Below are 16,038 nucleotides of genomic sequence, written 5' to 3'. Positions count from 1 at the left end.
GTTAGGTAGGTCTAAGATGAGACCCAAGGAATACGCATTTTTAACTTCTGATTATGAACATTTCTAAACACACTCAAAGGTGGAAAATATAAAAAATCAATCCCCTTACTGTTATTCTTCAACTTCAATAATCTCTTTACTGCCCAACATTTCCTTATACGTACCCCCACTTTTTTTTTTACAGGATCTTTACTCTCCCCTTTTTTTCCTGCTGGAGAATTTCAAGGCAAATCCTAGACATTGTATCATTTGATCCCTGTAAATGTTATGATAGTGTCTTAATGTAACTAATATCCAATTCATATTTATAGTTTTCTTAATTGTATAAAAATGTTTTCACCTTTGGTTTGGAGTAAGTCTGAATTTAAAACACTTTCCAGGTTTTCTGAAGACTAGCCAGGTATGAGTTCCAAAGCACTATAAGATAAAGTTGAAACTCCCTAGCAGAGCACCAACGGCCCCATGTGATCTAGAACCCCCATCTCCCTCCAGCCTTTTTTCTTAGGGCCCATCCATCCAGCTTGCTTCTTACACTTCAGCCATTTTCATCATCTTTTAATTCCCCAAAAGTTTAAATGCTATTTCTCTCCTCTGAGCATTTGCTTTACTGTCCCCTCTGCCTGCAATGCTCTTCCTCCTCTACTCAAAACATTTTCTTTGAGAAGGCTTTTCTGTCCCCTGACCCAGAGTTGAATGTACCTTTCCGCATGCTTCACCCAACTTTCTTCTTCAGATAGTATGGCCCTCTTCACCTTGGTTGGCCTGTTGCCCCAGGCAAATGTCACTTTGGAACAGATTGTCCCCTAAAGTAGCTGAAGATCATATGCTTTGAATATGAAGTAGGAAATTGTGATTTGATGATGATACAACAGTAAGAATTTAGGCACAAAAGTTAGACTTGGAATGTAGCAACATTCAGTTAGGGTGACCATATAATGTATTATCTAATTTGCTAGTTAAAATGAAAGGGTACTATTAATAACTAGTCAGTACCTAAATTCCCAGGATCATCCCAGGCAAACAGGGTCCTATGGTCAGCCTATTCTTTACGCTGTATGTTTTCAAAGCATGAGTGGGTTTTTAGTAAGTGGGGAACCTCCCCTCTCAAAGCTTGACCATCCTTAGTGAGGATCAGGCCACAACCAATTGGCTCCATAGAGAATGGCTCCAATTTCCAGCTTTCCAGGACAGCCTGGGGCAACAACACATGGTTGAAACCTTGGACAAAACCTACTACTACCAGAAATATATTCCCTTTCCAGGATAAACAGGAAGAATTCAGTGTCCTGGGGCCCTGCAGGATGTTGGAAGTATTGCATCACCCTCCTCTGGAATGATCAGAAATTGTAAATCTTTCTTCGTTAGGGATCTTACGCTTTCGTCCTATTGCATGTTTAGGAACATGAGATGGCAATAAATCTTTCCTACCTTCCATAATAAGTTCTTGTCTTAAAATCAAGGCTTAAGCAGGAAAACAATGTGATTCCAGATCCACTGCTGTGGTTATGATGCTCCTATAACTAGCTTCCTTGTTGCTAGAGCTTCCATCTCACACCAGCACTCCTGGCGCCTACTCTGCCTCATCACGGGAAGGGAGCAGGGTTATGTCTGTGATGGCTGGACTGCAGGTAGCCATGTGAAGAAAGAGAGAGGCGGGACAATAGGGTAAGGCCCATGGCCTTTCCTCCCTCCTTGTTGCCTTATCTTCCCCCTACTGTGGTTCCTCACACTTCACCCTCCAGGAGCCCCAGTCCCCTCCTTTTTGCCATTGTTGAAGTGCTCTGGATGGCCTAAGTCCAGGCTTCCTTCTGACATATATTTGAATCTCACTTAGGTCCTTTAAGTTACTCAAAAATCTTTTAGGTTCATCTCTATCCTTCCATACTCAATCTAAGTAAAAAGACAAGATGATGGGGAGAGTAGTTCAGTTCTCTGATGGAGCATAGATAAGGTACGTTACACAATGTCGCTTCACAATGGAGTCAAAAGGTCTTGAATCCAACTTGAAGCCTGCTACATGACTCCTAACTGAAAGCAAATAACAGTTTTAAATTATATGCAAGTTAAAAACAATGTATTGAAATATTGCTGATATTTGGGCTTGTCTGTGTTTGTATGTCTTCCTTAAAGGTTTGGATGAGGAAACATGAAATAACCTTGCGGTGGTGACATTGAAATGATCTGGGTAAACTGATGTTGTCTGTTGGCTATTTTAATAATTTTTATTTGCTTGTTTGTTTGAGACTTTAGTTTTAATGGCTACATCTCAAATAAGTCTTTGTTACCGGGTCCCAAAGGATAATCTCCAGGGCTTTGTAAAATCCCACCTTTTTAAAAAGAAAAATAAATACTTTTATAGTAGAAAATGTCAAACATATACAACATAAACTGTATAAGTCAATGAACCCCCTTGTATCCACCCTGGGTTCAATAATTATCATCATTCTGTCATTCTTCTATCATCTATATATCTACTTATTCCCCATTACCATGTAATTATTATTATTATTATTTTAATAAAATAATACATAACATGTATGTACATTGGAAGGCACACATCTTAACAGTATAATCTTTACAAATGGACACACCCACACACTGCTTTTTCAAAAATCATAAAAATTATGTAGTGAAATTTCCTTTATCCTGGACTCCAGGAATAACTTAGCCACTATTTATAGTTTTACGTGATCTTTTCAGTCTTTCCCTTTGATAGAGTTATACCAACATATCTGTGTATAGGAACACATTTACACGTGCACATACATTCTTAATGAGATTGTATCAATGTATTTTTTTTTAGGTCAATGCACATTGTTTTTTCTCATTTTAATGGCTGTATAATATTACAGTATATGGAATTACCATGTTGATTAACCATTTCCTTATTTTTGTCCAGTTAGGTTGTTTCCTACTTTTTGCTATCATAAACAATGGTATTATGAATATCATGTATGTATATGTTTTTGTACAGTTATTACTATTTATGTAAGGTTGAGTCCCAGAAAAAGCTCTAGGTCATTTTAGCGCTAAGCTATGAAATCATTCTTTTCCACAAGAGAGACTCTTCCATGAAAGTCTTCCAGTAATAGAAGCTTTGTGGCATGAGATAAAAATTATAGGACTCCAATCTTTGTGCTTAGTGTATCACTGCATAAATAAACATTACATGTTTTGGAAGTTGTTCTTATGATTACAGGGAATGACAAAATTGTTTTTTAAATATAGTGCAGAGATTAAAGAAGTGTCATCTGAGCCAAGCTTGACCAATTGCTAGAGGCTGCTTGCAGTGGTTGTTTGGGAAGAATTTAATGGGCACAACCAGGTTCAGATAGAAAGTTACACTTGTTGGAGGAGCAGTAACTGCCCTGAGTTTATGTGGGTAGAGTTGTAGTGAAGTATTGGCCATCTTTGGGGTAGAAAATGTGCCTTACTTCTGGAGAACATTTTTGTTACATAAAACTTTTTTTAATTATGAGAAAGTATCAATAATCACATTTCATGGGCTATTTGGAAGTTTACCCAATGAAGTATTTGGGAGTAGAACCATCCTATTCCTAAAGACAGTATATATGGAAAAATGGGCATGGCTTATAAGTAAGTCCTACCTCTACTCCCACTTCTGAATTTTCTTCTTTTAATTAAAAATAAATCCATGCTGTTGGCAGGTTCTGATCAAATGGGTGTTGGCAAGAATAGAGCCTGAAATTGATCAATTCTGAGTTACTTAGGTGTTAAATGTTGAATAAACTATGGCCTCAAGGGCAGCAGGTAACCTCATCCTCCATGATTGTGCATGTTTTGCAGCAAGCAACCACTAGCAAGACTATTCAATATTCAGAAAGCCTCACTCAAAGGCTGCCATGAGAAAGTGCAGAGAAAGGATTTAAGACGTATTCTGAGGTTTCAAAAGGGCTCTTTCCTGTGAGGATAGATGTTTAACTCTAGTATTACTGTATTTCGTTCTAAGAAAAGGGATGGGGAGACAAATGGACTTGGAAATTTGAGGCAGTCAGCACCAACCAAAGAAGCCCCAAGCCAAAAATTGCTGGAAAGGTGCCACAAGGTTACGTGCAAAAGCAAAAGTGCTACCAAAGAAATGTTGATCACCATGTGACATTTTCATAGAGGTATCTATTGCATTTACTATCATAATTTTGGCCTTCCACTTGGGAATAAATATTTTGCTATTAAATATAAAGGGAAGGGCATCCAAAGACTTGGTCCGAACTTAAGAATTATTTTCTTTCCTTTTTGACAAATAAGGTCATGGCACACCTTCTCTGATGCTCTGGCCAGGCATCAGAGCACTGCCACTGTGACGGCTGACCAAAGCCAGCTCTCTGTGGGTGGAAGATGAGGAAAGTTAAAATACAGAGAAGACAAAATACGTCTCCTTTGTATCAAGGTCAGTTTACGAATGTATGTACTAGCATAGGTAAGTTCTGCAAGAGGACTTGAACCCACTAGGGCTTGCCAGGGAATCCTGATTTAGGGCTCGTGCAGATTTATAATCTGCTTACCTAGGGTCAATGAACTATTGTGTACAAAATCTCATCCTCCATTTGTTTTTGTATGGCCCACAGACTAAGAGTAGTTTTTGCATTTTTTAATATTTGAAACAAAATTTTAAGAATATTATTTCATTATATTAAAATTATATGAAATTCAAATTTTAGTGTCCATCAGTAGAGTTTGATCACACACAGCCAGACTCGTGTTTACATATTGTCTGTGGTTGCTTTTGTCCTACAGTGGCCAACTTGAGAATTTGCTACAGGGACCAAATGGTCCTCAAAGCCAAAAATATTTACAAACTGACCCATTAGAGAGAAAGTTTGCTGACTTGTATTCTTACACAACTGGCCAATGAGTACTGCCCTGATTGCCCGCTAAGGCAAGGTTGGGTTTGGGATGTCAGGCATGAAGCCCATCTTTAGACTGCTTTCCCTAAGGCTCATAAATGTTAAGCCCTTTAGTCCTTTCTCCCCCACTGCTTAGCTCTGGAAGTGTACTGATCTGCATTCTTATTCTAACATAACATTAAAATGTCTTTATATTAGGAACTGTATATTTTACGGAATTTGAATAGTATTAGTGTCATATACATACTGGATTTCAATATAACAATATGAAAAGTGCACATGTAATTTTACTTCTGTATCACACTAATACTAAGCTACATGATGGTAATGTTAAACTAGTGTGACAAAATGATTCCAGTGTAAGATGTAAAACTGCTAATATCACACAGCAAGTTATTAGTGTCTACGATAGACTCTGAAGAACGGTGTGATTAAACTTTCTCAAGCTTTTCCAGCCTCAGTTGGAACCCCAGTGACAAAAGAGGATAAATTACCTTGGCAAATGTTCATGCCAGCCTATAGCAAGTTTGGCCTTCAGTTATGGCACTAGGTCTCTTCAGAGAAGCCAGAGACATTCCAGGAAAAGAAATTCTATGACTGAGTCAGGGGACTTGCCTTTGGTCTTGGTTTTGGCAACAATTTACTATTTTATTTCTAAAATCTTAAACTCTTGTATCCCACATGCTGACAACAAACTCCTGTCTTTCTATTTGTCACCAGTTTTCTCCTCTCATAACTACCACCTTTTCACCTCCTCCCACCAAATCTTCCAGGCCAAACCCTCCCCTTTGCCTCCTAAACTCAGATCTCCCTCTTGACTCATTTCTACCTCTTTAAAATCTAAGTTCGTCCATCTTCCTTTTACCATCACTTTAGCTTTTCCATCCAACCCGTCCTGCATCCTCCAGTCTTTTCATTTCTCTGCTCCTACACCTTGGGATGTGGACTACTGCTAGGAAAGTCTAACTACCACGTGAACTGGTGCCTTCATATAGCAATGGTTTTCAAACTCAATGGGCTCTTCAATGGCCTGGCAATTCCATGAGTTCCTGCTCCATCCCTCTCTTTGCCCTTGTGGTGCACTTTTTCCTAACATTTTATTTTCTCTTCAAACTCCTTACACTGTAGCTTTTCCTCTCATTGTCAGCAAATGCTCTTGCATCCTACCTCACTGAGAAAAACAGCTCCCTCAAACACCAACTCCCTCAACTTGCAGAATCCTCACCTAGAAACATCTTTACTGGTCTCCATCCTTTCCTGCTGTTTCCATGGAAGCATTGTCCCTCATCCTGTTCAAGGCTAATCCCTCCACCTGTGCCTGGGATCTTGTATTCTCCTGCCTCCCCAGCAGACACCTGGCTCCAACAGGCCTCCCTTTTCTGTGTCACTAACTTTCCTTTTCTGAGTTCATCAACATGTCTCTTCTCAGTTCATAGTGTCAAAGCTATTCTACATGAAACAAACAAACAAACAAACGATTAATCTTTATTTGACCCCACATTCTCTTCACCTTCTTTTCTTTTACAGCTGGAACATACATACTTTCCCTTTACTTTCCTTCCTCTTAATACTTTAAGCTATTGTCATCTTAATCTTGTTCACACTCTTTAAGCTTAGGTCTCAAATGACCTTCATGCTGCTACATTCAATGATTGGTTTTGTGCCCTTAACTTATATAAACTTTCTTCCACACTTGACATTGCTGATCATTCTTTCTACCCTAACATTTCCTCCCCTCTTGGTTCCTAAGTCCTCCTCGCTCTTATACCCTCTCCTGGATGTCCTCCATCTTTCTGTCCGTTAGATTTTGGACTCTTGCAGAGACTCCTCTGTTGGCACCATACATGCTGGTGTTCCCCAAACCATAAACCTAGCCCTCTCTTCTCACCCTGACAATCATGCTGAAAGACAGCAGCCAAACACTTAGCTTCAACTACCACTTTCATCCTGTAAGCTCCTCAACTGGTCATTCCAGATACTTTGCTGAGCTCTGTAACTACATATCCAAGTGCAACAGAACATCTACACTTGAATTTTCAACAGGTACCTCAAACTCAGTATAGGCAAAGGCAAGCCTCTCAGTGTCTATCCACAAACTATGTTTCTCAGTTCATCTGTCCAAACATTCAAGTCAAATATCTTGCCTGGACTCCAGCTGCTTCCTCGTGCCCCATGGCAAGTGCCAGTTTCTTAACATTTTTCTTATCTGTCTATTTCTTTCCATTTCTACCATGATTTCCCTAGTTCAGGTTCTGATCAGTTTTAGCCTAGATTATGCCCAAAGCCCCTTTACTGTCCTTCCTCCTCTAGTCATTTTTGCCCTTCATATTTACTCTCCGCATGGTTGCCTGGGGAATCTTACAGAACTGGTGGCATCTGATCAGACATGCCTCACTGGTTTAAATCCTTCAGTTACCTCCAGTGGCTTTCAGGAGAAATATTCAACACAGTTTGGCGTTCCAGGCATTTCACAATTGGCCTCTGCCTATATCCCAGTGTCATCCTCTATCCTTCTCCCTGGGACTCATGACATTTACCTGGCAGAACTGTCTGTTAGTATTTGGCAGTTTCTTCTGACTGTAAAAGCCTGAGATTCACTCCAGTTACCTCTAAGAAAAGAAGGTTTAGTGAGAGTTGTTTACCCATGGAATTGGATTAAACATAGAAAGTTTTCAGGAACTGAGTGTGTGTGTGTGTGTGTATGTGTATACACATGCACACATGAGTATGCACCCACACATGCCCCGTTCTCCTACCTCAACCAATTGGCTTCCTCAAAACTTCGTAACTTCATTTTCCACTTAGGACCCTATTATCTATTGTAGCCCTGAGTCTTTTTAATCATTTGCTTTTCTCAGCCTCTTGGTTAATTGGCCCAAGGCCTTGGTTGCCCATTTCATAATTCCTGATGGTCCCACTCTGATGGCCCAATTTATCCTTTCAAATTGAGGCCACACAAGTTGTAGAACATTGGCTACCTGACAGCTGGTCCACCTGGGTCAACTGCCCACCCCTTGTCTCATCAGCTATGGACAGGAGACCTAATTCATGTGTAAGAGTTTATTGCCCATTAATATTAATAAAACAACAAATGTTCATGTAACTTTTATGTGCTGGACATTGTTTGTAAACACTTTAGATGCATTATTACCCATGTGATCTTCAAAACAACCCTAAGAAGTAGGTTCTATTATTACCACCACCATTTTACTGTTAGACAAAATAAATCAGAGAGAGGCAAGTGAACTGTCTAAGACCTTACAGCTATTACAAGGCAGAGCCAGGATTCAATCTCAAGTAATCTGTGCTCTCACCTGCCACCTTAGGCTGCCTTGGTGTAGATTTGCTTAGAAGTGTCTTGGGAGATAGGGGGTGGGGCATGGGGACAGGGAATATGACCAGACAATAATCAGCACCTCTTGTTCCCCAAGGCATCATGCCAGTTTCTACCTTTTCACCTTTACATATGGTGTTCTTTCCACTTGGAATTATTTTCTGTCTCTCTCTCTCTCTAAATATATAAACATTTGGAAATGAATGAGCAAACACATTAGCTGTGTAGCCTTGAGCTCATCATTTCACCTCTCTGGGTCTCAGGTTCTTCATCTATAAAATGAAGGGGTGGAACCGGATTCTTCAAATTCTACAATTGTGTAACTTTAAGGAAAGAACAAAGGCAACTCAGAAATCAAAGGTGACAATGGTACCATTTTGATATTCCTGTCATCTTGCGGCAGCCAGGGTCTCTGTTGTTATGCTTAAAGGGAATGTGGACATTTTAGTGAATCCATAAATCTTTAATGATATGTGGAGCTCCTTAAGTACAATACCCTACCAAGTGGCAACCACTTGTTCAAATGATGGTGCACTGAGTGGGTGCTGATCCTCTTTCCACAGTGGATTCGGGTTTGTCTCTTAGCATGAAGCATCTTCTTTTAACTCTGTAGCTTCAGAATTCTGATGGGGCCGAATAGCAATTCGATTCAATCAAGACATATATTTTCCTTGTTGAATCAGATCACTCGAGGCTGCCAACAATCATCTATTGTGGTGTATGGAAAGCCAACTTTTATATATGAAATTAAATGAAAGCTTACAGGGGCTAAGGCCTTAACTGGAGACTCTTTTGTGGCTTTCTTTTAGTGTATTATTTGTCAGATTTTTATAAGAACATTATTGCTTTAAGAAAAAAAAAATTAAACCCTGAGAAATTACTCTCAGTCTAACGAGTTCTTTTCACTGACTTCAGACATCATTAGGGGAAGGCTATAGCCTAGGGCTGTGCATGAACTTTTTCTTCTAACTGTACACTTTATGTATAATTTAGCTTTCTTGCCTAAATTATTCAAGCAAATAGTGAGTGAAAATAATGGAGTTCACTGAAACCTTCCAGAGTATTAAAATAAAACAGTTTTTTATGTTGGTTTGAATTTTTAAGCTTTTTAATCATGGATTTCAAATGGAATACACATGTCTGGCTTTTCTTCACTTGTCCTCTGCATCTTTTTCAGAAGGAGAGAAGAAAGGAAAAGAACTTTAGTAAATAATCCATTAATTAGTCACTGGTGCTGATAGCCGCTCCAGGTTGAAGTAACACTCTTTGGAAACACCATATCAAGGGGCCAGGGATATGGTTGGCACATATTTCAAAAGGTAGATAGATACTTCTTTTCCCCATTTCTTGGGACCAGGGCAGGGCTGAAATTGAGTGGCGTATTTGAAAAGGAGAACTCATCTGTTTAGTTTAAATAGGAAATTACAGTAGCAGGATTTGTACTGAAATCACCCCAGATTTTTTTTTAAACCAAACACATGTTCTAAATAATAATGTTTCATTTTTGATGTGCGTGGTCTGGAAACCTTATTTTTATTATAGATAACCCTGAAGAAAATTTGAAAATCATTGAAAGAATGGGATTTCCTGGCATATTAAATACAGTTCCCAACCAAATTGTTATCATGGCACACTGTCTTTGGAAATAACAAAGGCAATAATAGCAACCAGGGTTGTGGAAGGGAAATCATCTATGTGCAGCAAGGAGCTTCAGATATCAGATTCTGAATTGGCAAATGCAAGCTTGAGAGTAATATCTGGGAAGGGCCAATGGCTAACACTCTTTTTAGAGAAAAAAAGAATGACCTAGAATAACAGAACTATAAGTTTAATTTATCGACCTGATTAGACACAGGAAAGAATTATCACAAAATCAATTTTTCAACACATAGCCTAGAACAGGGTATTAGGTAGTAAGCAGTATTATATTATAACAACTATTAAAGTGTCTTTTAAGACCCTAGTCTGCTCCTATGATAGTACAAAATATGGTAAATTGAAGGAAACTGAGAAATGCAACCCATATTGGTTTCAATAATATGTTTTACACTCTCCAACATGACATTTTCAACAATTATCTGAAAAAAATGTATTTAGAAATTTAATTATTTTATTTTAAGCATTGGTCAAGGAGTCATGAGACCTAGATTTAAGTCTTAGCTCTATCATTGAGAAATTGTAGGCAAGTTACTTCTTTACCTCTCTGTGTACTGGATATGTCTGCATAATTATCTCTAGGACCTGAGATTATTTAATTATTCACCTAGAAATGTCACTTACTGCATGTGTGTGTGCATTAAAGACAAAAATCATGTCATAATCGGTCATCTTATTCCATTCTCACTGCAGATGGCGTCTAAGAGGTCTCATCTAACTAGGCAAGCTCTGGGTTAGGAGGCGGATCAAGGTAAGTGAGAATTGACTTTAGTTCTCTTTCTTTGACCCTCTTCCTGCATACAGGCTTACTTAGCCTGTTTTCCCAGCTCCATCTCCCTCCTATCCTCTCACTGCTCCTCCCTGCAGCCCTTCACCCCCACCTTTTCTGACCAATCTGGATCAAAGTCCTTCCCTAGGGCCCCATGGCAGGCCTCCATCTCCAGTATTTCCTCTAAGGCTTTTCCCTACAGCCTCACTCAACATACCTTTAACTGTATCATTCCTTGGCAAAACTTTCCAGTGGGAAAATCCCTTTCTACCTCTTCTTCAGGCCCAGAAACTGAGGACAGGGTTTGGATGCATTTAGCTCACTACTGCCACTTCTAGCTCTTTGGGCCTTCCCTGTCCCTCAACAAATTTTCTTCTAAAAGATCCATGTGACTGATTTATAATTTATCTCCTGTTGTACCTTTTATTTTCTACACTTGTAGTTCATTCCTTCATTCAGTAAGTATTTATTAAATACCCACCATACGCCAGGCTCAGCCTTTCTTCCTAGTTCATCTCTTGTTTTCATCCCCATGACTTCAGCCTCCAAGTGCAAGACTCTAAAAGTAGCTTCACCTGGGCTGCTCCACCAGCCATTTCTCCATTTCTCCATTTCAGCTACAGGTGGGCTATAATAATGGTCTCATTGTCCTTCAGAAATGTTTCAAATGACCACAGCAACACCATCTTTCCATTCTTCCTTTTTCTCACAACAGCTGCACCTGCACCCTCAATCTTATCCTTAACCCTGAGCCCATCTCCGTACTCTTATCTTGTCTTCTTACCCAGCTTGATCAATGCTTCTCTCTGTCTTATCTACTTACTTATTCATCTGTGCTTCTGCTATGGCACCTAGAACAAGGTCTTCCATCCATCTAGTAGGTACTTAGTAAATATTTGTTTAATTGAACTGAATAGAATAAAGTTGGAAAAAGAAGTTCAATAATAGGCACAGTGAGTGGAATACCAAGTCTGAAACATGGCATCTAACAGTCCTTCTCTGTTGTGTGACACAGACTATGCCTAGAATACTTTATTTTGCCCATTTCTAAGTTTCACATTTTGCAAGATGAATTTATCAATTGTGGAGTGACTAATTTCATTTTTCTTTTCTCTCTCTCCTCTGTCTATTAATGGCTATCTCTCTTTTACAAATAAGGATCTACATTCAGAAAGTTCTGTATGTTGCTTTTTTTCACTGAACATTATATCACAAGCATTTTACAGAGTCATTAAATATTCTTTTTTTTATTATTATACTTTAAGTTTTAGGGTACATGTGCATAATGTGCAGTTTAGTTACATATGTATACATGTGCCATGCTGGTGTGCTGCACCCATTAACTCGTCATTTAGCATTAGGTATATCTCCTAATGCTATCCCTCCCCCCTCCCCCCACCTCACAACAGTCCCCAGAGTGTGATGTTCCCCTTCCTGTGTCCATGTGTTCTCATTGTTCAATTCCCATCTATGAGTGAGAACATGCGGTGTTTGGTTTTTTATCCTTGCGATAGTTTACTGAGAATGATGATTTCCAATTTCATCCATGTCCCTACAAAGGACATGAACTCGTCACTTTTTTATGGCTGCATAGTATTCCATGGTGTATATATGCCACATTTTCTTAATCCAGCCTATCATTGTTGGACATTTGGGTTGGTTCTAAGTCTCTGCTATTGTGAATAGTGCCACAATAAACATACGTGTGCATGTGTCTTTATAGCAGCATGATTTATAGTCCTTTGGGTATATACCCAGTAATGGGATGGCTGGGTCAAATGGTATTTCTAGGTCTAGATCCCTGAGGAATCGCCACACTGTCTTCCACAATGGTTGAACCAGTTTACAGTCCCACCAACAGTGTAAAAGTGTTCCTATTTCTCCACATCCTCTCCAGCACCTGTTGTTTCCTGACTTTTTAATGATGGTCATTCTAACTGGTGTGAGATGGTATCTCATTGTGGTTTTGATTTGCATTTCTCTGATGGCCAGGGATGATGAGAATTTTTTCATGTGTTTTTTGGCTGCATAAATGTCTTCTTTTGAGAAGTGTCTGTTCATATCCTTTGCCCACTTTTTGATGGGGTTGTTTGTTTTTTTCTTGTAAATTTGTTGGAGTTCATTGTAGATTCTGGATATTAGCCCTTTGTCAGATGAGTAGGTTGTGAAAATTTTCTCCCATTTTGTAGGTTGCCTGTTCACTCTGATGGTAGTTTCTTTTGCTGTGCAGAAGCTCTTTAGTTTAATGAGATCCCATTTGTCAATTTTGGCTTTTGTTGCCATTGCTTTTGGTGTTTTAGACATGAAGACCTTGCCCATGCCTATGTCCTGAATGGTAATGCCTAGGTTTTCTTCTACGGTTTTTATGGTTTTAGGTCTAATGTTTAAGTCTTTAATCCATCTTGAATTAATTTTTGTATAAGGTGTAAGGAAGGGATCCAGTTTCAGCTTCCTACGTATGGCTAGCCAGTTTTCTAAATATTCTTTTACAATATGAGTTCAGTGATCACATGAAGTTCTAGCATGGAGCTATATGCAAAAATGCTTAACTAATTTCCATTGCAAAAACCATATTTCCAGTTTTTCAATGAATACATGTATACTAAATGTGGGGTGGGGGAGGTGTAATCATTTAACTGTATAGAATATTACATATCAATGTTAGGTGAAAGGATACAAATATTTTTATTGTTATTGATATATGTGGGAGAATATCCTCCTCAAGAACTCCAAGGAACAGCATGTACAAATAATTGTCAATACTATTATCTTTCTTTTGATTCACTAAAAGTGATGTATTTTGTATAATATTTTTTAAATTACAGCTTTATTGAAATAAAACTTGCATACCAAAAATTCACTCCTTTAAAGCATGCAATTTTTATGTAGTTTTTAATATATTCAGAGTTGTGCAACCATCACCACTGTCTAATTTCAGAAAATTTTCATCAATACCCAAAATAAACCCTGTACCCATTAAGGGTCATTCCTCATCCCCCTTTCTGCCTATCCCCCAGCAGCCACTAAATTATTTTCTCTATATTCAGATATTCTGATTTGAAATGTTCCATACAAGGGAAATTGCACACAGTTTGTCCTTTTGTGTCTGGCTTCTTTCACCTAGTATATTGTTTTCAAGCTTCATCCATGTTGTAGCATGTGTCCTTTTGCATTATTGTAAAGGAATACCTAAGGATGGGCAATTTATAAAGAAAAGAGGTTTATTTGGCTCATAGTTCTGCAGGGTGTACAAGAAGCATGACCCCGGCATCTATTTCTGGTGAGGGTCTCAGGAAGCTTTCACTGATGGTGGAAGGCAAGGGAAACTGGCATGTCATACGGCAGGAAAGGGAGCAAGACAGAGAGAAGGAGGGGCACCAGACTCTTTAACAACCAGATCTCTCTTGAATGCACTACTGTGGGGAGGGCACCAAGCCATCCATGAAGAATCTGCCCCCATGACCCAAACACCTCCCATTAGGCCCCCTTCTAACACTGGGGATCATATTTCAACGTGAGATTTGGAAGGGGCAAATATCCAAACCATATCAGAGCATAGGTCAGTACTTCATTCCTATTTATAGTTCAATGATATTCCATTGTATGGATATGATCACATTTTGTTTCTCTACTCATCATTGGATGGACATTTGGGTTGTTTCCATTTTGGCTATTATTAATAATACCACTGTGAAGATTCTTGCACAAGGTTTTGTGTGAGCATGTTTTCAATTCTCTTGCCTATATACACAGGAGTGGAATTTCTAGGGCACATGGTATTCCATGTTTAATTTTTTGAGGAACTGCCAAGTTGTATTCCAAAGTGATTACACCGTTTTACATTTTCACCAGCAGTGTTCCAGTTTACCCACATTTTCACCAATACTTGTTGTTCATCTTTATACAGTATTATACTTTTTATATTGTACCCATCTTAGTGGGTATGAAGTGGTATCTCATTGTGTTCTTCATTTTGTTTCCCTTTTTTTGGTTTTTGAAACAGGATCTCTCTCTGTCACCCCGGCTGGAGTGCAGTGGTGCAATAATGGCTCACTACAACCTTGACCTCCTGGGCTCAAGTGATCCTCCCACCTCAGCCTCCTGAGTAGCTGCGACCACAGGCACTCACCATCACACCCAGCTAATTTTCTGTGTGTTTTTTTGTAGAGATGTGGCTTTGCCATGTTGCCTGGGATAGTCTTGAATGCCTGAACTCAAGTGATCTACCTGCCTCAGCCTCCCAAAGTGTTGAGATAACACGTGTAAGCCACCACACCTGGCATTTATTTCCTTAATGACTAATCTTACTGAGCATCTTCTATGTGTTTATTGACCATTTGTATACATTCTTCTGAGAAAGGTTTATTCAAACCCTTTACCCATTTTTAAATTGGATTACTTGCCTTTTTGTTGTTGAATTGAATGAGTTCTTTACATATTCTATTTTAAAAATTTATAATTTTTGTAGGGACATAATAGGTGTATATATTTATGGGGTACATGAGATATTTTGATACAGGCATGCAATGCGTAATAATCACATCATGGAGAATGGAGTATCTGTCCCCTCAAGCATTTATACTTTGTATTACAAACAATCCAATTACACTCTTGGTTGTTTTAATGTGTACAATTAAGTTATCATGGACTATGGTCACCCTGTTGTGCTATCGAATAGTAGGTCTTATTCATTCTTTCTATTTTTCTTTATCCATTAGCCACCTCCCCTCAATCCCCCCAGTACCCTTCCCAGCCTCTGGTGACCATCCTTCTACTCTCTATCCATTAGTTCAATTGTTTTGATTTTTAGATCTTACAAGTAAGTGAGAACATGTGATGTTTGTCTTTCTGCGCTGGTTTATTTCACTTAACATAATTTACATATTCTTAATACAAGTCTGATCCGATACGTAATTTGCAAATGCTTTTTCCATGCTATGGATTGCATTCCTACGCTTTCATGATGTCTTTTAAAACATGAAAATTTTAAATTTTGATGAAGGGCATTTTATTTACCTTTTTCTCTTGTTGCTTATGCTTTTGGTGTCATATCTAAGAAACCATTGCCTAATCCAAGGTCGTGAAGAGTTATGCCTGTTTTCTTCTAAAAGTTTTATAATTTTTATCTCTTACATTTATATCTGTGATCCAAATTAAATGATTGTTCTTTAAAGATAATCAAATTATTATTCCTTTTGGAATTTTTTTCAAATAGTTAATCTACTATCTGAGAACCGTTTTGTGGAAAAAACATTTTTCTTTTTCTATTCACTTGAAATGCTACCTTTTCTCAAATATTATTTTTAAATACTTAATTTCCTTCCAGAAATCTGTTTGTCAATTCATATATTAGAAAAACTTTTCTCGTTTTAGAATTAAAGTATTTTAATATTGAACAACACAAATATTCTCCT

At 38.4% G+C, this 16,038-nt stretch overlaps 1 long non-coding RNA gene across 1 annotated transcript in view; it reads left to right on the top strand.

Annotated features, from left to right (window-relative positions):
- Positions 1-15,802, top strand: part of LOC129057682 (uncharacterized) — a 32,278-nt gene extending 16,476 nt beyond the window's left edge. Inside the window, exons 3-4 of the long non-coding RNA XR_010136214.1 lie at positions 10,549-10,606; positions 14,792-15,802. This is a non-coding gene — a long non-coding RNA (uncharacterized LOC129057682). The remainder of the gene's footprint in view (positions 1-10,548; positions 10,607-14,791) is intronic.
- Positions 15,803-16,038: the final 236 nt, after the last annotated feature.

The sequence above is a fragment of the Pongo abelii genome, chromosome 12 (genome assembly GCF_028885655.2).
Source record: "Pongo abelii isolate AG06213 chromosome 12, NHGRI_mPonAbe1-v2.0_pri, whole genome shotgun sequence".
NCBI lineage: Eukaryota > Metazoa > Chordata > Mammalia > Primates > Hominidae > Pongo > Pongo abelii.
This window is presented reverse-complemented; position numbering and strand designations above follow the sequence as displayed.